General features: G+C 41.8%; 16 non-coding genes across 16 annotated transcripts; all 16 read left to right on the plus strand.

Moving 5' to 3' along the window:
* Window positions 1–11,915: 11,915 nt before the first annotated feature.
* On the plus strand, window positions 11,916–11,989 carry trnak-cuu (transfer RNA lysine (anticodon CUU)). The gene has a single exon. It is a non-coding gene; the product is annotated as a tRNA-Lys (tRNA).
* Window positions 11,990–12,287: 298 nt separating this feature from the next.
* On the plus strand, window positions 12,288–12,360 carry trnak-cuu (transfer RNA lysine (anticodon CUU)). Its single transcript has one exon. It is a non-coding gene; the product is annotated as a tRNA-Lys (tRNA).
* A 1,280-nt stretch (window positions 12,361–13,640) lies between these two features.
* trnak-cuu (transfer RNA lysine (anticodon CUU)) lies at window positions 13,641–13,713 on the plus strand. The gene has a single exon. It is a non-coding gene; the product is annotated as a tRNA-Lys (tRNA).
* A 1,193-nt stretch (window positions 13,714–14,906) lies between these two features.
* On the plus strand, window positions 14,907–14,979 carry trnak-cuu (transfer RNA lysine (anticodon CUU)). The gene has a single exon. It is a non-coding gene; the product is annotated as a tRNA-Lys (tRNA).
* Window positions 14,980–15,942: 963 nt separating this feature from the next.
* On the plus strand, window positions 15,943–16,015 carry trnak-cuu (transfer RNA lysine (anticodon CUU)). Its single transcript has one exon. It is a non-coding gene; the product is annotated as a tRNA-Lys (tRNA).
* Window positions 16,016–16,311: 296 nt separating this feature from the next.
* trnak-cuu (transfer RNA lysine (anticodon CUU)) lies at window positions 16,312–16,384 on the plus strand. Its single transcript has one exon. It is a non-coding gene; the product is annotated as a tRNA-Lys (tRNA).
* Window positions 16,385–16,680: 296 nt separating this feature from the next.
* On the plus strand, window positions 16,681–16,753 carry trnak-cuu (transfer RNA lysine (anticodon CUU)). Its single transcript has one exon. It is a non-coding gene; the product is annotated as a tRNA-Lys (tRNA).
* Window positions 16,754–17,222: 469 nt separating this feature from the next.
* Window positions 17,223–17,295, plus strand: trnak-cuu (transfer RNA lysine (anticodon CUU)). Its single transcript has one exon. It is a non-coding gene; the product is annotated as a tRNA-Lys (tRNA).
* A 914-nt stretch (window positions 17,296–18,209) lies between these two features.
* On the plus strand, window positions 18,210–18,284 carry trnak-cuu (transfer RNA lysine (anticodon CUU)). The gene has a single exon. It is a non-coding gene; the product is annotated as a tRNA-Lys (tRNA).
* Window positions 18,285–18,840: 556 nt separating this feature from the next.
* Window positions 18,841–18,913, plus strand: trnak-cuu (transfer RNA lysine (anticodon CUU)). Its single transcript has one exon. It is a non-coding gene; the product is annotated as a tRNA-Lys (tRNA).
* Window positions 18,914–19,818: 905 nt separating this feature from the next.
* Window positions 19,819–19,899, plus strand: trnak-cuu (transfer RNA lysine (anticodon CUU)). Its single transcript has one exon. It is a non-coding gene; the product is annotated as a tRNA-Lys (tRNA).
* Window positions 19,900–20,368: 469 nt separating this feature from the next.
* trnak-cuu (transfer RNA lysine (anticodon CUU)) lies at window positions 20,369–20,441 on the plus strand. The gene has a single exon. It is a non-coding gene; the product is annotated as a tRNA-Lys (tRNA).
* A 914-nt stretch (window positions 20,442–21,355) lies between these two features.
* On the plus strand, window positions 21,356–21,430 carry trnak-cuu (transfer RNA lysine (anticodon CUU)). The gene has a single exon. It is a non-coding gene; the product is annotated as a tRNA-Lys (tRNA).
* Window positions 21,431–21,721: 291 nt separating this feature from the next.
* trnak-cuu (transfer RNA lysine (anticodon CUU)) lies at window positions 21,722–21,794 on the plus strand. The gene has a single exon. It is a non-coding gene; the product is annotated as a tRNA-Lys (tRNA).
* A 296-nt stretch (window positions 21,795–22,090) lies between these two features.
* On the plus strand, window positions 22,091–22,163 carry trnak-cuu (transfer RNA lysine (anticodon CUU)). The gene has a single exon. It is a non-coding gene; the product is annotated as a tRNA-Lys (tRNA).
* Window positions 22,164–22,632: 469 nt separating this feature from the next.
* On the plus strand, window positions 22,633–22,705 carry trnak-cuu (transfer RNA lysine (anticodon CUU)). Its single transcript has one exon. It is a non-coding gene; the product is annotated as a tRNA-Lys (tRNA).
* Window positions 22,706–23,499: the final 794 nt, after the last annotated feature.

The raw sequence follows: 23,499 nt of genomic DNA on the forward strand, positions 1-23,499 counted from the left end.
TGAAAGCGTGATGCTCACCAGTCCAATTCATGGCAGCAACTGAAAAAGAAACGAAAAACATCCATCCATCCATTTTCTATACCGCTTCTCCTCATTAGGGTCGCGGGGAAACGAAAAACAATGGCATTATAAAGAAAAAAGAAAAATGGCATTATATGAAAAAAATGGCATATGTACTTTTCGAAAATAAAAACCCTTTTTTGTTTCTTTACTTTATTTGCCTTTTATTTACCCTACAAATGTGTCAGCTCATTTTGCCTGACCCTGTACATGTACTGGAAGCAGTGCAGCCAAGATACCTGCTAAAAATGAACATAATAGACTGTTGAAATAAATTAATAGAATTTCTAGGAACAAATACTAGAGTTTAAGTTGTAAATGTATGTCAGTGTTTCTGGTAGTGTTTAGGCCAGAAGAGAAGGCCTTGCTGGCCCTGACTGCACACCACCAATCTTTGACCCTTGACATGACCATTTCAAGTAGTTTTGTTCATGTGAATCAATATCAACCAAACAGCAATCTAACGTGGACGTAATGGTTTAATTTATGTCAGTAAGCATTTATTTATATGTCTTGCATTATTTCAGATGTCCTCCTGAAACATTCCCTGTGCTTGTGGACCTTACAGCTGCTGATAAACATGTTCAGTCAGCGGAATGGCTTGTTGTTGGAGTATGTCTGCATGGTCCTCTGGGGGGGATACAGTTGACAGGACGAGGGGGGGGATCACCACAGTTGCATGTACCAAACAGATCAATAGCCCATAGTTAAACAAACCATCAATCACACAGACACATGGGACCTTAGGCTCATCCAACCTCATTCCCTATGATGAATAAATAATGACTCTTTGGACTTTTCATCCTAACTGCAAAGTACTCTGCTTTCAAAATGTTATAAGATGTTCTTTTGTCGTGTAACATACAACTTTTTTCATGTACAGGGAGATACAGTAAAAGAAGGGATTGAAGAGTGTAAAGCAGTGTTTAGTGGTTCCTTTAGTCCAGCAGCACCACCTTGAGGTTGTTTGGTCACAAGCCATGCAGTTGACGCAGACCCTGCAGCAACAGAGTCTTTGTTTTGACGGCTTCCGTACATTTCTTTATTTTCCTGATCGTGTTAAGTATAAAGTTGCTCAATACAGCTCCTGTGTTGCTTAAACAAGCACAAAATCCAATGCAATTAATGTAAATAAGAGTAATAAAATAATCGAGGTACAGTTTTATATACCATCATGAATCTTCAAAGACTGATCTTGGCACTGGATGTTTGGATGCCATATGCCGCGCATATAAATTATGATGTATTTTCATGCCACGAGAAGAAAAATATTGTAGTTAACTCTTTGTTAAGACATAAGTACACTAAGCATAAGGATATATTTTATGAAAAAAGAATAATCCCTCGTTCAATTAGTTCCAGACTCGACCGTGATAAGTGAATTTCCACAAAGTAGGATTCCTTATTTATAAATTGAATATTTTCATAGTTAAAGCATTGAAAATCTCTTTACGACCTTCTAAATACGTTTTTAACATTATTAGAGACTTCTAGACATGAAATAACACCCCTTTAGTCACCTTTACACTCCTATTACCCAATATAGTAGACATACAAATAGAAAATAACAACTTAAAAAAGGCCTGCAACATCCTGGAGGAACTGAGTTAGGGCGACTCTGACAAAAAGTGCTGAGAAAGCAAATGGAACTCGGTGCAAATCTACGAGGGCATCGAATCTCTGTGCAGGCTGCAGCAAGAGTTTGTGGGAGGTTGCTGGTCAAGATGGAGGCCTGCCAGCCCACTGCCTGTCAAACCCACCGCGGAGCACAGCGAGCATAAGGAGCCCCTGTGTTTGATTGAATATCAGTGTAAATAGGCAACAGTATCTCAGTATCATGAGATGCCTGCAGCCATGTACCAGACTGTCATGTTTGTTGGATTTACCATCTTGTGACAGCCACTTCAGGTGAGCTTCTTTCACTTTTGCACTTACACACTGCCCCCCACACTCTGAATAACATAAACAAAGAGGGGGATGGAAGAGCCACGCGGAGGCTGGATGGTATACTTGCTCACTTGAACTTTATTGTAAACTTCAACCGCATTAGATTAAGTTGGCCTCAAGGGGGTGCCACTCCAAAATGTACAGTTTAACTGTTCTGTACTTAACCCTTTTATTGTTCAGTATATTTTACTTTGAAAACATGTTTGAGAGGCGCACCATTTCATTTTGTATTGTTCCAAATCGAAAGCTTGTCACAGAAAACATAATGCTTTACATTAGTGGTGTCCAAAGTGCCATTTGTGGCCTGTGGCTTTTTTTTTATTGGCCCGTAGCACATTCTAAAAATAGAATTAAACAAGAAAAAAATGTAAAAACACAGCAGTAATTTTAAGAAAATAAAAGTGAAATACTGTAGTAGGAAAGTAAAGCCATAATATTACTACAAGAAAAAAAAGTCTAATATTACAAGAAAATTTTACGAGAATAAATAATATAATATAATATATATATTATATATATCACATATATATTACCTCTATATACATGATTACTATATATATCTTTTTATTTTTATTTTTATATTAAAATAAAAATCAAATTAATTAAAATTTAAATTGAAATATTAAAGAAAAAAGACATTATTTTCTAAAGTCATCATATTCTGAAGAAGTTATGACAATAAAATCTAAATGTCATGGGAATAAAGTCATAATATTATGAGAAAAAGATCATGTAAAAAAAAAAAAAAACAGAAATAAAAAAAGAGGCAAAAAAAATGTCTTAATATAGCCTCTAACAATACGCTTCATATGACAAAGCTGAGATGCAGGCTCTGTCATGTTCTGTTTTTGTCGCTCTGCTGCCGCCTGTCTGCTGTTTGTTGCAGTGCACTGCTGGTGCTGTAGAGGCGGAGCAGGCAATTACTCACCTGGCCTTCTTAAGCATGGCAGAAGGACTCATTCGGTGCCAGACTGTGTCACAGACTTCACCTGCTCTCCGCACAACTCTGCTTTGTGTTGTTGCTTGTTTTGTGAAGTGGTACTGTCAGTAATTCTTCCCTGCCTGGTTTCTCCAGCAGCGTCCTTAGTTCCACGCCTGTATTAGTATTTTTTCCTGGCAGCGCTTTGTGTTTCCGTTTTTTGTGTGGCTTAGCCCTGTTCTTCCGTTTAGACTCTGCTTACCTTTATTATGTTTTGTTTGTATTTTTACTCTATTGGAGGACTGTTTTTGTATTAAACCTTTTGTTCTATCTCGGAATGTGTCCTCTCTGCATTTGGGATCCAAACCCCGGCTAACGGCGTTTCTCAACAAGCTGTTTTTTATTGAAATATATATCACTTCTTAGCATGTCTAATATAGAATATACTGTATACATGGGTTGGTTCACAAAATATTAAATCATCAAAGTGGCTTGTCCGTCCTTTGATTTTCAGTATGCGGCCCTCAATGGAAAAGGTTTGGACACCCCTGCTTTATATTTTTCGTAAGCATTAGCACTTTGGTTTTTAATTAACTCCCTCTAAAATCTTCACTGAGATGATCCCCCACATCCTGTCTTTGACGTCTAGGTGTGGTGCACCTATTTTTGAACACTTCAACACCATCCATCTTCTATGCTGCTTATCCTCGCCAGGGTCGCGGGTATAATGGAGTATGCTGAAGCCTATCCCAGCTGACTTTGGGCGAGAGGCAAGGTCCTACGAAGAACACACAACCTCATCAAGGACAGCACACATCCACAACACTCATTATTCACACTCCTACCATCAGGCAGACGCTACAGGAGTTTGAAGTCCAGGACCACAAGGCTGGCAAACAGCTTTTACCCACAGGCCATCAGGCTTCTCAACGAAGCACTCGCACACGCCGCATGCAACACACACACACACTCATAGCACTTTATTTATTTATTTATTTATTTATTTATATTAATGTCTCTTCTGCTGTTGTTGCTTAATTTGTTGGTACATATGTTTCTGATGTTCTTATTCATTTTCTTGTGTTTTTCTTTCTTTTTTGGGGAGAATGAACAGAACAAGAATTTCATTGCAAAGCAGAACTACCTGTTTTACTGTGCATATGACAATAAAACTCTTGAATCTTGAAGGGTACACCCTGCATTGGTTGCCAGCCAATGGCAGGGCACATATAGACAAACAACCATTCACACTCACATTCATACCTATGGACTTTAGAGTCGCCAATAAACCTAAGATTTTGGACTGTGGGAGGAAACAGCGATGCTCAACAGAGATTCGAACCCAAATCTTCCCTATCTCTTGACTATTTGGCCAACATGCTAACCAGTGGGCTACCGCGCTGCCCTGGCGGAAATCCATCAAAGACAAACAGACAATAAAGAGGCAATGAAAGCAATGCTGCAGACAGCAGTGTGGTGAACAGTAGAAGAATCCAAATAAAAAAGCAGGGCCTGTTGTGGTCTGTCAGAAAGGGTGCAGCAAGACAATACTGACAGATATGGTGCTACAAAATCAGAAAATGAAAAGGTGTGTTTTGTTCTGTTCCGTCAGTAATCCTCACAAGGCAAACTCATCTCTTGACAAACATTAAGCTGTTTCCACATAAAAAAATACCCTCATATAACCTACAATTCTCTGATTCAGCTTACTGTGATGTGTGCAGGGCTTTTCCGTAATTAAGATTTATGTACGCCTTTAAGTTTTGAGCAGTGATTTTATGAGGGGTTTCCCCTCTCTTGTGTACACATGAAAGAGTCAAATATCTTGTGGCATGAAAGGGAAAAGAAAGTGGTGCCCACAGCGATGTGCAAAGGTGAATAATTAATGATTCAGAAATACAACGCTTTCTTTCTATTATGTTTTCAATTACTTTGTCCTCGGGTGCGACTGGTACAACAAACATCCAGGGAACACAAGTCGTACCTGTCCACAGCTGAATCGAATCACAACAGTCACTATTATTGCAAATGTTAGTTGAAATAGGCGGAGAATGTCCACACCAAGCTGGCAAGAGAGTTTGGTTGGTCAGTTGTGCTACACACCCCACAAATTGCGCACAATCGAATTGAGAAATGGTATAAAATGTATTGACAAGAACTATTTTTGCAACAGAGTAATGATCTATACTAATTTCCAAGCATTTTATCTGTTTGGAATTCTCTTTTGATTTGATATGGTATTATTTTCAAGATGCTGGCACATGCAACTTTTTTTTGGCTCCATTTTGGCTTATTTTTGCATCAGTGATCAAAAGAAAAGCAGAGACTTGAGGTGAGAAACACTATTGAACAGGAAGGTGGTGTTTGTGTTGATCTTGCTTGCTTGTCTTTGGCAACAATCACATTTTCAATGAAGGTAAAAGTAAACTTAAATGTTTATTTATCCTTTTCATTCATCATTTATATGTATTTATATGCATGTTCTGCTTCCATCCATCTTCTATGCCGCTTATCCTCACTAGGGTCGCGGGTATGCTGGAGCCTATACTAGCTGACTTCAGGTGAGAGGCGAGGTACACCCTGGACTGGTCACCAGTCAATTGCAGGGCACATACAGTGGTGTGAAAAAGTGTTGGCCCCCTTCCTGATTTCTTTTTTTTTTGCATGTTTGTCACACTTGAATGTTTCAGATCATCAGTCGTCACTGCGCTCTTGGGGTCATTTTGGTTGGCCGGCCACTCCTGGGAAGGTTCACCCCTGTTCCATGTTTTTTCCATGTGTGGATAATGGCTCTCACTGTGGTTCGCTGAAGTGCCAAAGCTTTACAAATGGCTTTATAACATTTTCCAGACTAATAGATCTCAATTAATCTCAGTTAAGTTATGTTTTAACAGGGGGGGCAATCACTTTTCTCACAGGGCCATTTAGGTTTGGATTTTTTTTTCTCCCTTAATAATAAAAAGTTTCATTTAAAAACTGCATTTTGTGCTCAGTTGTGTTGTCATTGACTAATATTTAAATTTCTTTGATGATCTCAAACATTTAAGTCTGACAAACATGCAAAAGAATAAGAAATCAGGAATGGGGCCAACACTTTTTCCCGCCACTGTATAAACAAGCATTCAAACTCACATTCATACCTACGGTATGCTATGATTTAGAGTTAATTGCAATTGTGTTTAGTGCAATTATTCAGTTAGAGTATGTTTCGGTTAGAGTCGGACATTCTGGAACAGATTCATGACGCTAACCAAGGTAGTAATAAATTATAAATAAAGCAATCAACATCAAACAATTTAAATAACCACACAGTTTGCACACAATACGTAAGCTGTATTTACACTATATAAAAAAAAACAAAATAAACTATTGCATGCACAAAAGCTATATAAAATACCAAACTATGTACAAAAAAGGGGGACTTATTTTCTATTATAATTTGTTGAATTGGGCACTGCTTTACATTTGTGAGTTTTCCATTTGTTGTTGTTTGAGTTGATAGTAATAACTGGTTTATATTAAAGGTGAATTTTTTACAAATTTTGTGGCACACCCTGGTAGCCACGGTGCTCTTAGCAATTGCCTATACAGTCCCTCGCTATATCATGGTTCCAATATCGCTCCCTCACTATATCGTTTTTTCAAAAAATAATTAATTCATAAATGATCGCTGTTTCGTAGTTGACTATGGCCTATTAGTCACAAAATATTGAAAGACAAATTATATGTAGCATTCTGCTCACTAAGCATCAGTAATGTTATGAGGCATGACGTTAGATTACATTACCTTTCACACTCCATGGAGACTGGCTGCTGAGTCAGCAGAGCTGAGATACAGTGAAGAAAAGATTCTCCTCTCATTTCCCTGTGGAAGTTTTTGGCTTCTGTGTCCTTTTTCCCCACTCCATTTGAAACACTAGAAGCACAAGTTTAGAATAAGTAAAGAGGAGGCCAACTAGTTAGCTCTAGTAACTTGCTATGCTAGCGGCCGCCGTCTGTTATGTCCTGCACAATGTGAGGTAAAAAAAAGAATAATAGGAGTGTAAAAGTGACTATTTGGGTGTTATTTCATGTCTACAGGACTATAATAATGTTAAAACTCATATTTAGAAAGTCATAAACAGGTTTTCTATGCTCTAACTCCGAAAATATTCCATTTATTAACATTGAATCCTAGTTCACGGAAATTAACTTATCGCGGTCGGGTCTGGAACCACCGCAATAAACGAGGGACGACTGTACTGACTAATGAACCAGCTGACTCTGCTTCCAATAATGAAAGTCACTCTTTGCATTGGGTTTCTGAAAGGATGAGAACGTTGTTGTCATAAGCCTGGTCAGTAGAGTGGCACTGCTGTGTATTGAGGGGTAAGTGTTTTATCTTGTGGTGTTATCTTTGACTGCCACTTGGTGTCTGCAAGCTGCTTTACATATTAAACAAGAACAAAAAGCATTACTTGTTCTATATACTGTAAACAGAAGGGGATGGGAGAACACTAAATTAAATCGTCTTTCTTAGAAGCTTGTGATGTAAGGTTCTCATCAGTACAGATGAAAAGTATCGTCAACGGTAAATTATCATGTACACACCTGATTGTCTCATCACAGGGTGCAAACCAGCCTCAGGTAATTTTTTTATGAGCTTTGAAGTATTTGGTGTTAGTTGGGCAGATAACTAATTTATGTAACACATACATACAGTCTTACGTTTAAAATACCAAATTTTCAACAAAGTAAAAGTACATTTTGTGGAGAGGATTCGTCATTTTGATGGATGTCTTAGAGTTATGATTGCGCAAAGACACAAGGTCTCGTCCCACACCAGACACACTTATTCACAATAACTTTGTCGCCTTTATTTCATTCATTTATAAGCCATGACATGAGCCAGAGCCTTTTATTCACCCTGAGTTTGAATTCTTTATCTTACCATGATGTTTTAGATAATTGTATGTCTTTAACTTTGTGGGAAAGTTTAGGGAAGGCCCTTTCTCTGTTCCAGGATGGCTTCGCCCCAGTGGAAAAAGCAAGATCCATAAAGTTAGTTGGATGTTATGGAAGAACTTGACAATTCTGATCTCAACCCCAAACACCTTTGGGATGAACTAGACCAGAGATTGTGAGTTAGGCTCTGTCGTCCAACATCAGTGAACTCTGACGTCACAAAAGTTCCTCTGAATGAAACAACAAAAATGCTCATAAACACCCAATTTGTATTTTACATTTTCAGCAAGTGTGCCAATACTTTTTCTCTATATAGTGTACTAACATCCAATGTTGGTGTGTTACATTAAATGTTATCAAGATTTAACATCCATATTAAACTACACTGTTGCATCCAAATTACTTTCAAAACTACAATGGATCCTTGGTTAGAGTCATTAATCTCAGATGTACCCTAACCAAATCAGTTTTACCCCAAAAATAATGTAAATCCAATTAATCCATTCCACAAGACCAAAATGGTAACACGAGACACATTTTTATAGTTTTACAACTATAGTTTTACATTCAGAAATATTAATAAATGATGATGAGTGAAAAGGATAAATGAACATTTACAGTTACTTCTACCTTCACTAAAGATGGTTTTCAGTGTTTTTCACTGGATCATTAAATAGCACTGCATTATGACATTCTGCTGCATGTGACGTAATCCCTGAGAGGTTATAGATCATATTTTGTAATATAACACTTTTCTATCCATACAGACTTTAAAAGTATTGAAATTTTAAGGCATCCTTGAGCAAACTTCGGGTACATTTGAGTATCTCATTGCCGGGCCTGGTGTGTCCTGGTATTCCGTAATCAAAATATCGTCACCCAACCCTAAAGATTAGACATGCCTGGTCACTTTCTCTGCCAGATATCCGCATGCCTAATTTTACTTGCTGTCTGTAGAAAATGTATAACATTTCGTGATTATAGTGGCTTAAAATTAGCTACCCTTTTAATGATTGTGATAATCGTTTTACTTCTGGATACTTCACCAGGAAAATTAAACGAGTTTGAGCACTGTTTCATTCAGGTGGAAATTCCCCATAAAATAAAGCCGTCTTTATTGCATGAAAGGATTATAATATGATAATGGGGATGCCACTCAGAGACACTCCCCCAGTTCTGGAGGATAATCAAAACACATGATGGAATTAACCTGGGAGCGAGATAGTACAAGTGAATGAAAGCCGCTATTATGTCATGAATTATGTATTATACTTTATTTTGTAAGGGCTGTATTATAAGAAAATCTATCTATCTATCTATCTATCTATCTATCTATCTATCTGTCTGTCTGTCTGTCTGTCTGTCTGTCTGTCTGTCTGTCTGTCTATCTATCTAGCTAGCTAGCTAGCTAGCTAGCTAGCTATCTAGCTATCTATCTAGCACAGAAGGAAATGTTCATTGTTTTAAAATATTTGTACTGTGCGTGTGTGTAAGCCATCTGTTAGACTTTTAACCGGGCCTTATCAAGTTTTAACCAAAGTTTTAAGGGTCTGTGTGAAGTTGGTGATTCATATAAACATTCATTGATGGCAAACAGGGAAACAATCTGTCAGCCTTGTTCACTGTAGCTTTCTCAAAAGCAGCGCGTTCAGTACTACAAGCAAAATTTTCCAACTTGTATCACCAGCCAAATTATACGCAAGCAGGCAAAAAAAACATCAGTGACTGACGCACGAGCTGTCTTGTGAAATGCACCGCATACATCACCGAACAAGTTTAAGATTGCAACGTGCATACTGCAACGTATTGAGAGGTGTGTAATATTTGACCATGATTATCTATAAAATGTAGGCAGAATGTTTGATGCAGCTGTGCAGGTGTACCTAATGTTGTGACCAGTCAATGCACATTATTGTTACCACTGCCAACTGAAAACTAACAAAATTCTTATGTTGTAGGTAGCGCGCCTGTTTTATGGTGACTTCATGGAATAAGACAAAAATACATTTCAAGGAAAAAAGTGGTCATACTACACCAATTGAGCTGCAACACAAGCCTGCACAGCGCTGTCTTCTCAAATGCACCGCGTACTTTGGAATTGTCTAACGGCGCCCCTGGCCAAAGCCACATAAAAAAATTGAAAAATCGGTCACACTTTACAATAAGGTACACAAAAATACAGTACTTACCGGGGAACGAATGAGGAACCATTGAGTAGAGTAGTTACTGAGGAACTAAGGCGCATACATTTAGAGGAGTTACTGAGGAAGTAATGAAGAACTAATGAGTAACTAAGGAGTAGTGGTTAGGGAATTTAGGAAGTCTACATTACCCACAGTGAAATGTGCACATTATTATGCACTCATACATAATACTGATACAAACAATATGGTTTTGTGTGTATTCCTGACAGACCTTTTGTTTACTAATCATAAACAACAACCTGTGGCCATGCAGTCAGTTGTGAATGATGGTCCAAGGGGCGCAAGACAGCCTTGTAGGAAGTCCATGTTGAGCAAAGTATTTTCTCACCCTCCACATTATAGAGTCAGAAATATGCACTGCGGGAGTCATTGTAGGGATCCGATCCAGGACTGAAGAAATATAGTTACTGGAATAGCACAGATAAAATGACTTAATCCTCTTAAAACTAATAGCCAGTATTCAAAACCATATGGCTGACGGCACATGTGTAGTCCACTCACATCTCCACTCCGTGTTCTTTTGTGTATAAAATAGAAAACAATTGTTTCACTGTATTATTTTCCATTCAGGTTATTCCTATGTCCTGGGTTTTAACGGCTTTCACAGTCAATCACACACTGTGAGCTACTCTTGTGAGAGGCAAGGAGCCTGAGTTTCTGAGCAGTTAACACATTGATATGACGAGTGTTCCAAATTGACTGCAGTCCAAAATTCCAGAGGAACCAACAATGAATTGACTCATTACTTTCCCTCAATCCACTTGACCAGATTTCAAAGTTCAAAGTTGTGTTAAAACTACTACAAACTTTTATGGTATCTATCCGAATGATTTGTATTAATGTTTTGGGTTAATGACGACTCTCGACTTTGCTAAATTACTGGTTATAGTTCAGTATACCGATGTACTTGTATCAGAAAAACACAATATGTGGATAGTTTTCTAGAATTTCAAGGGAAGAGACCTGAATTGGAAAGCACTGCAAAAGTAAGAGTGTGTTACTTTTAAAAATTTAAAATACAAAAAAAATGTTGGATTTGTTGCCTCATATTTTTTGTCACACACGACTAAATATTTTTAAATTCAAATAATCTAGAATGGCTCATGATCACATTCACATTATCACTTTAAGATGATGAATTTCTTAGTTATTTCTGTCTCAATACCACATACCAAAAGTTGAGAAGTTTGGCAAGTGGCTTATTTGTCTTATTAATAATGAAAAAATTTGCAATGACAATCGAAGCATTGACAACAAAGTTGGATGGCTTTAAAATGTGCAACTTTGAGAAAAATTTGATGACTGTTACTGCGCTTTTAGCAATAAATTTGGATCTAAACTTAAAGACTCAAGAATCTAAACTTAGCAACTACAGTTCGAACCCCCTCCAATGCACAAAAAGGCAAGAAAATTGCTCACATTTACAATTACTCATTACTTACTTTTTTTTTGGTAAAAGAGACCCTTATTCTCAGGGTCGTGGGTTAGAGCCACACACTCAGCGCTTCTACAGTTTTCTGGATACTTCTTAAAGATGTCATTCTTGTGGCAGCCCCACACTGGGCGCTGCTGCCGTTTTGAAGCTACTTCCAAAAGATGTCCTTCTTCTGGCAACTTCTACCACAGGCTGAAAACATTGCCTTGCCGGACACCGTTTCGTTCCAGGGTAATCATGATGCTTCTGAAGAAAACCAAAGCAGAAGTTCCGAAGTTCTCCACCATGATTGAACTCGTAGCCCCTTCTGTTACAAGAAATTAGGTCGGGGGCACAATCAAATGATGTTCAGGAACTCCTATTAAATAAGACTATGATAAATTTAATAAACTTTTCAGGCAAAAAAGGCCAGGTTAGCTCAGTCGGAAGAGCATGAGACTCTTAATCTCAGGGTAGTGGGTTCGTGCCCCACATTGGTCGCTGCTGCTTCTGTTTTGAAGCTACTTCCAAAAGACGTCTTTCTTCTGGCAACTTCTGCAACAGGCTGAAAACATTGCCTTGCCAGACAGCGTTTCGTTCCAGGGTAATCATGATGCCTCTGAAGTAAACCAAAGCAGACCCCACCCAAAATGACTACACTTCCGAAGTTCTCCACCATGATTAAACCTGTAGCCCCTCCTGTTAGAAGAAATTATGTCGGGGGCACAATCAAATGACTTTCAGGAACTCCGATTAAATAAGACTACGATCAATGTAATCAATTTTCCAGGCAGAAGAGGCCCGGTTAGCTCAGTTGGTAGAGCATGAGACTCTTAATCTCAGGGTCGTGGGTTCGACCCCCACATTGGGCGCTTCTGCAGCTTTGTGAATGCTTCTAAAAGATGTCGTTCTTGTGGCAACTCCTGGAAAAAAAGATCAACACCAGGCTGAAACAGCAATACCTCTGAAATACACCAAAGCAGACCCGACCGAAAAGGATTACAATTCCAAACTTCTCAGCCATGGCTGAACCCATGGTTCCTCCTTTTACCTGAGAAATTAGGTAAACTGCAGATTTTCTCAAAGGTCTAAAGCTACTCTGGGATGAGCTCAAACAGAAACTTGCAAAACTTGGCCACGCAGACCAGATCAGGAAGCGGAGAAAGAGAAAGGAGAAGGAAAGAAGAGCCTTCTTCCAGGACCCATACAGGTATGCCAGACAGCTGCTGGATGAGAAACGGAGCAGAAAGCTGGACATCTCCAAGGAAGAGCTGGAGCAATATGCAAAGACCCACTACACCGATGCAGCCAGAGACACACCACTTGGTTCCCCAGGCCACATACCACGGCCGCCACAACCAACCATTGCCTTTGACACCTCTCCACCAAGACTAAGTGAGCTTACAGAGGTCCTGAGGAAAGCAAGATCAGCCTCAGCACCCGGACCAAATGGGCTGTCCTATAAGTTCTATAAGAACAGCCCACAAGTGTCCAAAAACTTGTTGAGGCTTATGAGGTTGTGCTTCACCTGAGAAGGCTTGGCAACAAGGTGGCAACAGCTGGAGGTCGGCATCGCAATGGGCTGTGCAATTTCACCCATACTCTTCGTGGCTGCCTTCGAGCTCATTCTCCGTGGAGCAAGACAAGTGGTTGGAATTGTGAGACTGCCATCTGGAGAAAGACTTCCCGCCCTGAGAGGGTACATGGACGATGTGACAAGCATCCTACAGACCGCTCCATGTACAGCACGGGTCCTCAAACGCCTGGATGAGCTTACGCAGTGGGCAAGACTGAAGATGAAGCCAGCCAAGTCCCGGAGCCTGTCAATCAGGAGAGGAGTAAGGACCGATAGGACAGTGTTTATGGTAGGGGAGGAGAGGATACCCCTGTTGTCAGAGCATCCTATTAGAAGCCTTGGAAGAGAAAACACTGCTGACCTCTCTGACAGGCAGATGGGCAAGCGCCAAAGCAGACCCGACCTTAAATGACAACAAGAAAAAGGAAGACAATTCCAAATTTTTCAGCCATGGCTGAACCCATGGTGACTTCTTTTACCTGAGAAATTAGGTCAGGTGCAGATTTTCTCAAATAGTTGTCTGAAATGCCAAATTCATTGAAAAAAAAAAATCTGTGACGTGTACAAGGGAAAGTGGCCCGGTTAACTCAGTCGGTAGAGCATGAGACTCTTAATCTCAGGGTCGTCGGTTTGACCCCCACATTGGGCGCTGCTGCTTCTGTTTTGAAGCGAATTCCAAAAGATGTCATTCTTCTGGCAACTTCTTCAACAGGCTGAAAACATTGCCTTGCCACACAACGTTTCGTTCCAGGGTAATCATGATGCCTCTGAAGTAAACCAAAGCAGACCCGACGAAAATGACTACACTTCCGAAGTTCTCCACCACGAATGAACCTGAAGCCCCTTCATGTTAAAGAAATTAGGTCAAGGGCACAATGAAATGACTTTCAGGAACGCACAGTTTTTTAGATGCTTCTAAAAGATGTCATTCTTGTGGCAACTCCTGAAAAAAGATCAACACCAGGCTGAAAAGATTGCCCTGCCAGAAACCAGCCACGGCAATGATACCTCTGAAATACACCAAAGCAGACCCGACCTAAAATGACTACAAGAAAAAGGACTACAATTCCAAACTTCTCGGCCATGGCTGAACCCATGGTTCCTCCTTTTACCTGAGAAATTAGGTCAGCTGCAGATTTTCTCAAATATTTGTCTGAAATGCCAAATTCATAAAAAAAATTTAAAAAATCGCTGACATCCACAAGCAAAGTGGCCCGGTTAGCTCAGTTGGTCGAGAATGATACTCTTAATCTCAGGGTTGTGGATTCGAACCCCACATTGGGCGCAGCTGCTTTTGTTTTGAAGCTACTACCAAAAGATGACCTTCTTCTGGAAGCTTCTACAAAAGGGCTGAAAACATTGCCTTGCCACACAACGTTTCGTTCCAGGGTAATCATGATGCCTCTGAAGTAAACCAAAGCAGACCCGACGAAAATGATTACACTTGCGAAGTTCTCCACCACGACTGAACCTGAAGCCCCTTCTGTTAAACAAGACTACGATAAATTTAATCACTTTTTCGGGCAAAAGCGGACCGGTTAGCTCAGTCGGGAGAGCATGAGACTCTTAATCCCGGGGTCGTCCTTCTTCTGGCAACTTCTTCAACAGGCTGAAAACATTGCCTTGCTACACAGCGTTTCCTTCCAGGGTAATCATGATGCCTCTGAAGTAAACCAAAGCAGACCCGACCGAAAATGACGACACTTCCGAAGTTCTCCACCACGATTGAACCTGAATCCCCTTCTGTTACAAGAAATTAGGTCGGGAGCACAATCAAATGACTTTCAGGAACTCCTGTTAAATAAGTGTACGATCAATTTAATCACTTTTCAGGCAAAAGCAGCCCGGTTAGCTCAGTCGGTAGAGCATGAGACTCTTAATCTCAGGGTCGTGGGTTCGACCCCCACATTGGGTGCTGCTGCTTCTGTTTTGAAGCTACTACCAAAGGATGTCCTTCTTCTGGCAACTTCTGCAACAGGCTGAAAACATTGCCTTTCCAGACAGCGCTTCGTTCCAGGGTAATCATGATTCCTCTGAAGTTAACCAAAGCAGACCCGACAACACTTCCCAAGTTCTCCACCACGATTGAACCTGAAGCCCCTTCTGTTACAAGAAATTAGGTCGGGAGCACAATCAAATGACTTTCAGGAACAGTCGGTACAGAATGAGACTCTCAATCCCGGGGTCGTGGGTTCCAGCCCCATATTGGGTGCTCCTGCAGTTTTGTGGATCCTTCTGAAAGATGTCATTCTTGTGGCAACTCCTGAAAAAACTTCAACTCCAAGCTGAAAAGATTGCCCTGCCAGAAACCAGCCACAGCAATGATACCTCTAAAGTAAACCAAAGTAGACCCGACCTAAAATGACTACACCAAAAAGGACGACAATTCCAAACGGCTGAACCCATGGTTCCTCCTTTTACCTGAGAAATTAGGTCAGCTGCAGATTTTCTCAAATATTTCTCAGAAATGACAAATTCATAAAAAAACAAAAAAATCACAGACATCTACAAGCAAAAGTGGCCTGGTTAGCTCAGTCGGTAGAGCATGAGACTTTATCTCAGGGTCGTGGGTTTGATCCCCACATTGGGCGTTGCTGCTTCTGTTTTGAAGCTACAACCAAAACATGTCCTACTTCTGCAACAGGCTGAAAACATTGTCTTGCCAGACAGCGTTTCGTTCCAGGTTAATCATGATGCCTCTGAAGTAAACCAAAGCACACCCGACCGAAAATGACGACACTTCCCAAGTTCTCCACCACGATTGAACCTGAAGTCCCTTCTGTTACATGAAATTAGGTCGGGAGCACAATCAGATGACTTTCAGGAACTCCTATTAAATAAGTGTACGATAAATTTAATCACTTTTCAGCCAAAAGCGGCCCGGTTAGCTCAGTCGGTAGAGCATGAGACTCTTAATCTCAGGGTCGTGGGCTCAAACCCCACATTGGGCGCTGCTGCTTCTGTTTGGAAGCTACTACCAAAAGATGTCCTTCTTCTGGCAACTTCTACAACAGGTTGAAAACATTGCCTTGCCAGACAGCGTTTCCTTCCAGGGTCATCATGATGCCTCTGAAGTAAACCAAAGCAGACCTGATCGAAAATGAAGACACTTCAGAAGTTCTCCACCATGATTGAACCTGAAGCCCCTTCTATTACGAGATATGAGGTCGGGGGCACAATCAAATGACTTTCAGGAACTCCTATTCAATAAAAGTACGATAAATTTAATATTTTTTCTGTGAAAGAGGCCTGGTTAGCTCAGTCGGTAGAGCATGAGACTCTTAATCTCAGGGTCGTGGGTTCGACCCCCACATTGGGCGCTGCTGCTTCTGTTTTGAAGCTACTACCAAAAGATGTCCTTCTTCTGGCAACTTCTACAACAGGTTGAAAACATTGCCTTGCCAGACAGCGTTTCCTTCCAGGGTCATCATGATGCCTCTGAAGTAAACCAAAGCAGACCCGATCAAAAATGAAGACACTTCAGAAGTTCTCCACCATGATTGAACCTGAAGCCCCTTCTATTACGAGATATGAGGTCGGGGGCACAATCAAATGACTTTCAGGAACTCCTATTCAATAAAAGTACGATAAATTTAATATTTTTTCTGTGAAAGAGGCCCGGTTAGCTCAGTCGGTAGAGCATGAGACTCTTAATCTCAGGGTTGTGGGTTCGACCCCCACATTGGGTGCTGCTGCTTCTGTTTTGATGCTACTACCAAAAGATGTCCTACTTCTGCAACAGGCTGAAAACATTGCCTTGCCAGACAGCGTTTCGTTCCAGGGTTGTCATGATTCCGCTGAAGTTTACCAAAACAGACCCGCCCAACCGAAAATGACAACACTTCCCAAGTTCTCCACCACGATTGAACCTGAAGTACCTTCTGTTACCAGAAATTAGGTCGAGAGCACAATCAAATGACTTTCAGGAACAGTCGGTCCAGAATGAGACTCTTAATCCCGGGGACGTGAGTTCCAGCCCCATATTGGGTGCTTCTGCAGTTTTGTGGATGCTTCTGAAACTTCTCAGCCATGGCTGAACCCATGGTTTCTCCTTTTACCTGAGAAATTAGGTCAGCTGCAGATTTTCTCAAATATATGTCAGAAATGACAAATTCATTAAAAAAAAAAAAAAATCACAGACGTCGATAACCAAACGTGGCCCGGTAAACTCAGTCGGTAGAGCATGAGACTCTTAATCTCAGGGTCGTGGGTTCGACCCCCACATTGGGCGCTGCTGCTTCTGTTTTGAAGCGACTACCAAAAGATGTCCTTCTTCTGACAACCTCTGCAACAGGCTGAAAACATTGCCTTGCCAGACAGCGTTTCGTTCCAGGGTAATCATGATGCCTCTGAAGTTAACCAAAGCAGACCCAACCGAAAATGTCTACTCTTCCGACGTTCTCCACCACGATTGAACCTGAAGCCCCTTCTGTTACAAGAAATTAGGTCAGGGGCACAATCAAATGACTTTCAGGAACTCCTATTAAAAAACAGTAGGATAAATTTAATCACTTTTCAGGCAAAAGAGGACCGGTTAGCTCAGTCTGTAGAGCTTGAGACTCTTAATCCCGGGTTCGTCCTTCTTCTGGCAACTTCTCAACAGGCTGAGAACAATGTCTTGCCAGACAGCGTTTCGTTCCAGGTTAATCATGATGCCTCTGAAGTTAACCAAAGCAGACCCGACAACACTTCCCAAGTTCTCCACCACGATTGAACCTGAAGCCCCTTCTGTTACAAGAAATTAGGTCGGGAGCACAATCAAATGACTTTCAGGAACAGTCGGTACAGAATGAGACTCTCAATCCCAGGGTCGAGGGTTCCAGCCCCATATTGGGTGCTCCTGCAGTTTTGTGGATCCTTCTGAAAGATGTCATTCTGTTGGCAACTCCTGAAAAAACTTCAACACCAAGCTGAAAAGATTGCCCTGCCAGAAACCAGCCACAGCAATGATACCTCTAAAGTAAACCAAAGTAGACACGACCTAAAATGACGACAACAAAAAGGACGACAATTCCAAACGGCTGAACCCATTGTTCCTCCTTTTACCTGAGAAATTAGGTCAGCTTCAGATTTTCTCAAATATTTCTCAGAAATGACAAATTCATAAAAAAACAAAAAAATCACAGACGTCAACAAGCAAAGGTGGCCTGGTTCGCTCAGTCGGTAGAGCATGAGACTCTTAATCTCAGGGTCGTGGGTTCGACCCCCCCCCATTGGGCGCTGCTGCTTCTGTTTTGAAGCTACTACCAAAAGATGTCCGACTTCTGACAACCTCTGCAACAGGCTGAAAACATTGCCTTGCCAGACAGCGTTTCGTTCCAGGGTAATCATGATGCCTCTGAAGTAAACCAAAGCAGACCCGACGAAAATGATTACACTTGCGAAGTTCTCCACCACGACTGAACCTGAAGCCCCTTCTGTTAAACAAGACTACGATAAATTTAATCACTTTTTCGGGCAAAAGCGGACCGGTTAGCTCAGTCGGGAGAGCATGAGACTCTTAATCCCGGGGTCGTCCTTCTTCTGGCAACTTCTTCAACAGGCTGAAAACATTGCCTTGCTACACAGCGTTTCCTTCCAGGGTAATCATGATGCCTCTGAAGTAAACCAAAGCAGACCCGACCGAAAATGACGACACTTCCAAAGTTCTCCACCACGATTGAACCTGAATCCCCTTCTGTTACAAGAAATTAGGTCGGGAGCACAATCAAATGACTTTCAGGAACTCCTGTTAAATAAGTGTACGATCAATTTAATCACTTTTCAGGCAAAAGCAGCCCGGTTAGCTCAGTCGGTAGAGCATCAGACTCTTAATCTCAGGGTTGTGGGTTCGACCCCCACATTGGGCGCTGCTGCTGCTGCTTCTGTTTTGAAGCTACTACCAAAAGATGTCCTTCTTCTGACAACTTCTGCAACAGGCTGAAAACATTGCCTTGCCAGACAGCGTTTCGTTCCAGGGTAGTCATGATTCCTCTGAAGTTAACCAAAGCAGACCCAACCGAAAATGTCTACTCTTCCGACGTTCTCCACCACGATTGAACCTGAAGCCCCTTCTGTTACAAGAAATTAGGTCAGGGGCACAATCAAATGACTTTCAGGAACTCTTATTAAATAACAGTAGGATAAATTTAATCACTTTTCAGGCAAAAGAGGACTGGTTAGCTCAGTCTGTAGAGCTTAAGACTCTTAATCCCGGGTTCGTCCTTCTTCTGGCAACTTCTCAACAGGCTGAGAACAATGTCTTGCCAGACAGCGTTTCGTTCCAGGTTAATCATGATGCCTCTGAAGTTAACCAAAGCAGACCCGACAACACTTCCCAAGTTCTCCACCACGATTGAACCTGAAGCCCCTTCTGTTACAAGAAATTAGGTCGGGAGCACAATCAAATGACTTTCAGGAACAGTCGGTACAGAATGAGACTCTCAATCCCAGGGTCGAGGGTTCCAGCCCCATATTGGGTGCTCCTGCAGTTTTGTGGATCCTTCTGAAAGATGTCATTCTGTTGGCAACTCCTGAAAAAACTTCAACACCAAGCTGAAAAGATTGCCCTGCCAGAAACCAGCCACAGCAATGATACCTCTAAAGTAAACCAAAGTAGACACGACCAAAAAGGACGACAATTCCAAACGGCTGAACCCATTGTTCCTCCTTTTACCTGAGAAATTAGGTCAGCTTCAGATTTTCTCAAATATTTCTCAGAAATGACAAATTCATAAAAAAACAAAAAAATCACAGACGTCAACAAGCAAAGGTGGCCTGGTTCGCTCAGTCGGTAGAGCATGAGACTCTTAATCTCAGGGTCGTGGGTTCGACCCCCCCCCCCCCCCATTGGGCGCTGCTGCTTCTGTTTTGAAGCTACTACCAAAAGATGTCCTACTTCTGCAACAGGCTGAAAACATTGCCTTGCCAGACAGCGTTTCGTTCCAGGGTTGTCATGATTCCGCTGAAGTTTACCAAAACAGACCCGCCCGACCGAAAATGACAACACTTCCCAAGTTCTCCACCACGATTGAACCTGAAGTACCTTCTGTTACAAGAAATTAGGTCGAGAGCACAATCAAATGACTTTCAGGAACAGTCGGTCCAGAATGAGACTCTTAATCCCGGGGACGTGAGTTCCAGCCCCATATTGGGTGCTTCTGCAGTTTTGTGGATGCTTCTGAAACTTCTCAGCCATGGCTGAACCCATGGTTTCTCCTTTTACCTGAGAAATTAGGTCAGCTGCAGATTTTCTCAAAAATATGTCAGAAATGACAAATTCATTAAAAAAAAAAAAAAATCACAGACGTCGATAATCAAACGTGGCCCGGTAAACTCAGTCGGTAGAGCATGAGACTCTTAATCTCAGGGTCGTGGGTTCGACCCCCACATTGGGCGCTGCTGCTTCTGTTTTGAAGCGACTACCAAAAGATGTCCTTCTTCTGACAACCTCTGCAACAGGCTGAAAACATTGCCTTGCCAGACAGCGTTTCGTTCCAGGGTAATCATGATGCCTCTGAAGTTAACCAAAGCAGACCCAACCGAAAATGTCTACTCTTCCGACGTTCTCCACCACGATTGAACCTGAAGCCCCTTCTGTTACAAGAAATTAGGTCAGGGGCACAATCAAATGACTTTCAGGAACTCCTATTAAAAAACAGTAGGATAAATTTAATCACTTTTCAGGCAAAAGAGGACCGGTTAGCTCAGTCTGTAGAGCTTGAGACTCTTAATCCCGGGTTCGTCCTTCTTCTGGCAACTTCTCAACAGGCTGAGAACAATGTCTTGCCAGACAGCGTTTCGTTCCAGGTTAATCATGATGCCTCTGAAGTTAACCAAAGCAGACCCGACAACACTTCCCAAGTTCTCCACCACGATTGAACCTGAAGCCCCTTCTGTTACAAGAAATTAGGTCGGGAGCACAATCAAATGACTTTCAGGAACAGTCGGTACAGAATGAGACTCTCAATCCCAGGGTCGAGGGTTCCAGCCCCATATTGGGTGCTCCTGCAGTTTTGTGGATCCTTCTGAAAGATGTCATTCTGTTGGCAACTCCTGAAAAAACTTCAACACCAAGCTGAAAAGATTGCCCTGCCAGAAACCAGCCACAGCAATGATACCTCTAAAGTAAACCAAAGTAGACACGACCTAAAATGACGACAACAAAAAGGACGACAATTCCAAACGGCTGAACCCATTGTTCCTCCTTTTACCTGAGAAATTAGGTCAGCTTCAGATTTTCTCAAATATTTCTCAGAAATGACAAATTCATAAAAAAACAAAAAAATCACAGACGTCAACAAGCAAAGGTGGCCTGGTTCGCTCAGTCGGTAGAGCATGAGACTCTTAATCTCAGGGTCGTGGGTTCGACCCCCCCCCATTGGGCGCTGCTGCTTCTGTTTTGAAGCTACTACCAAAAGATGTCCGACTTCTGCAACAGGCTGAAAACATTGCCTTGCCAGACAGCGTTTCGTTCCAGGGTAGTCATGATGCCTCTGAAGTTAACCAAAGCAGACCCGCCCGACCGAAAATGACAACACTTCCCAAGTTATCCACCACGATTGAACCTGAATCCCCTTCTGTTACAAGAAATTAGGTCGGGAGCACAATCAAATGACTTTCAGGAACTCCTATTAAATAAGTGTACGATCAATTTAATTACTTTTCAGGCAAAAGCAGCCCGGTTAGCTCAGTCGGTAGAGCATGAGACTCTTAATCTCAGGGTCGTGGGTTTGACCCCCAGATTGGGCGCTGCTGCTTCTGTTTTGAAGCTACTACCAAAAGATGTCCTTCTTCTGGCAACTTCTACAACAGGTTGAAAACATTGCCTTGCCAGACAGCGTTTCCTTCCAGGGTCATCATGATGCCTCTGAAGTAAACCAAAGCAGACCCGATCGAAAATGAAGACACTTCAGAAGTTCTCCACCATGATTGAACCTGAAGCCCCTTCTATTACGAGATATGAGGTCTGGGGCACAATCAAATGACTTTCAGGAACTCCTATTCAATAAAAGTACGATAAATTTAATATTTTTTCTGTGAAAGAGGCCTGGTTAGCTCAGTCGGTAGAGCATGAGACTCTTAATCTCAGGGTCGTGGGTTCGACCCCCACATTGGGCGCTGCTGCTTCTGTTTTGAAGCTACTACCAAAAGATGTCCTACTTCTGCAACAGGCTGAAAACATTGCCTTGCCAGACAGCGTTTCGTTCCAGGGTTGTCATGATTCCGCTGAAGTTTACCAAAACAGACCCGCCCGACCGAAAATGACAACACTTCCCAAGTTCTCCACCACGATTGAACCTGAAGTACCTTCTGTTACAAGAAATTAGGTCGAGAGCACAATCAAATGACTTTCAGGAACAGTCGGTCCAGAATGAGACTCTTAATCCCGGGGACGTGAGTTCCAGCCCCATATTGGGTGGTTCTGCAGTTTTGTGGATGCTTCTGAAACTTCTCAGCCATGGCTGAACCCATGGTTTCTCCTTTTACCTGAGAAATTAGGTCAGCTGCAGATTTTCTCAAATATATGTCAGAAATGACAAATTCATTAAAAAAAAAAAAAAATCACAACCGTCCATAACCAAACGTGGCCCGGTAAACTCAGTCGGTAGAGCATGAGACTCTTAATCTCAGGGTCGTGGGTTCGACCCCCACATTGGGCGCTGCTGCTTCTGTTTTGAAGCGACTACCAAAAGATGTCCTTCTTCTGACAACCTCTGCAACAGGCTGAAAACATTGCCTTGCCAGACAGCGTTTCGTTCCAGGGTAATCATGATGCCTCTGAAGTTAACCAAAGCAGACCCAACCGAAAATGTCTACTCTTCCGAAGTTCTCCACCACGATTGAACCTGAAGCCCCTTCTGTTACAAGAAATTAGGTCAGGGGCACAATCAAATGACTTTCAGGGACTCCTATTAAATAACAGTAGGATAAATTTAATCACTTTTCAGGCAAAAGAGGCCCGGTTAGCTCAGTCTGTAGAGCTTGAGACTCTTAATCCCGGGTTCGTCCTTCTTCTGGCAACTTCTCAACAGGCTGAAAACAATGTCTTGCCAGACAGCGTTTCGTTCCAGGTTAATCATGATGCCTCTGAAGTAAACCAAAGCACACCCGACCGAAAATGTCTACTCTTCCGAAGTTCTCCACCACGATTGAACCTGAAGCCCCTTCTGTTACAAGAAATTAGGTCAGGGGCACAATCAAATGACTTTCAGGAACTCCTATTAAATAACAGTAGGATAAATTTAATCACTTTTCAGGCAAAAGAGGCCCGGTTAGCTCAGTCTGTAGAGCTTGAGACTCTTAATCCCGTGGTCGTCCTTCTTCTGGCAACTTCTCAACAGGCTGAGAACAATGTCTTGCCAGACAGCGTTTCGTTCCAGGTTAATCATGATGCCTCTGAAGTAAACCAAAGCACACCCGACCGAAAATGACTACACTTCCGAAGTTCTCCACC

This window comes from Dunckerocampus dactyliophorus, chromosome 4 (assembly GCF_027744805.1).
Source record: "Dunckerocampus dactyliophorus isolate RoL2022-P2 chromosome 4, RoL_Ddac_1.1, whole genome shotgun sequence".
In the NCBI taxonomy this organism is placed as follows: Eukaryota; Metazoa; Chordata; class Actinopteri; order Syngnathiformes; family Syngnathidae; genus Dunckerocampus; species Dunckerocampus dactyliophorus.